Source organism: Palaemon carinicauda, chromosome 8 (genome assembly GCF_036898095.1).
Source record: "Palaemon carinicauda isolate YSFRI2023 chromosome 8, ASM3689809v2, whole genome shotgun sequence".
NCBI classification, from domain to species: Eukaryota; Metazoa; Arthropoda; class Malacostraca; order Decapoda; family Palaemonidae; genus Palaemon; species Palaemon carinicauda.
Window position 1 is genome coordinate 113,286,323 of NC_090732.1, and position 1,348 is coordinate 113,287,670.

Genomic DNA, 1,348 nt, shown 5'->3' on the forward strand with positions numbered 1-1,348 from the left:
AATGATCAACTTTTTTTGATAGAATACAAAACAATGGACGTTAAATAGAAAATATAATTTCTTCCTCTAATGCATTGCGTGTTACAATTTTCTTTAGAAATGATTCTACTACAACATGACATTAAACTACCCGAAAAGAATGGTATAACTATCATAAAGTATTTTGTAGTAAAAAAATGGCAAATTGTGTGGAATAATGAATCGAAAAATAATAAATCAAAATAAATAAAACCTATCGTTTCTTCAAAGATATCATTATGGCAGGAAGATAAGAAGTTGGAAGTAATTTTAGCAAGATTACGTATCGTCCATGCAAATTTGGCCCAGGCCTTTTAAAAACGTTAAAAAAAATGTGCATGCCTCACGCAACAGTCTCCAAGTGCAATGAATGTGACACTGCTTTAACCATCCAACATATAGCTTTGTAGATGTACTGTTTATAAAACACATAGAGAATAATGTTTTGCTCAGGAACATTTTATTTAGTTCTGAGTATCTTTTTGTTTTTTAAGATTCTGGTAATTTCAAGGAACACAGTTTAATAAATAAAATTTAAATATATAACTATTTAATCATTTCGAACTTATTTTTTATCAATAAGATTTATTATAAATATTTCATCTACCGAATTTATTCGGGGGAGCTCTGTAGCAGCATATTTGATTCACTGGCTGGTAAATCTCTATCCTTTTAATTAAATCATCTTGCAACAGACTGCTTAGCAACGTTTGGTACCGCTTGGAGCTGGCAAAAGTGAAACATGATTTAAACAATATTGTTATAACGTCGACACAGGTAGATTGGCGAATGATTTTTTTATTCTTTTACAAAGAACATTTACAGTTTTTTACAAGAGCCGTTTCCTGATATACAAATATAAACATTACATTACACACACACACACTCAATCACACACACACACGCATATATATATACATATATATATATATATATATATATATATATATATATATATATATATATATATATATATATATATATATATATATATAGATAGATAGATAGATAGATAGATAGATAGTTCTTATTACAGTATTATTTTTGTGATGGGCATATAAAGGTTACATTTTCATATCCTAACCAATATACTGCTATGATTTCATTAATTGCACTGATGGTAATCCCAATTTTTTATCTTATGGTAGTTTGGGTTGAAAAATGCTGACACTCGTCGTCAAGTACTTTCAACAATATATATCTTGTTTCTAACATTCTCGCTTTTATTTGTGAAATTATCTGTTAAGGGCTTCATTTTATGCAGTACTTTTATAACTTTTACTATTAATCTAAGCAAGTCAATCGCACGATCTATTCATTGATACAGTAT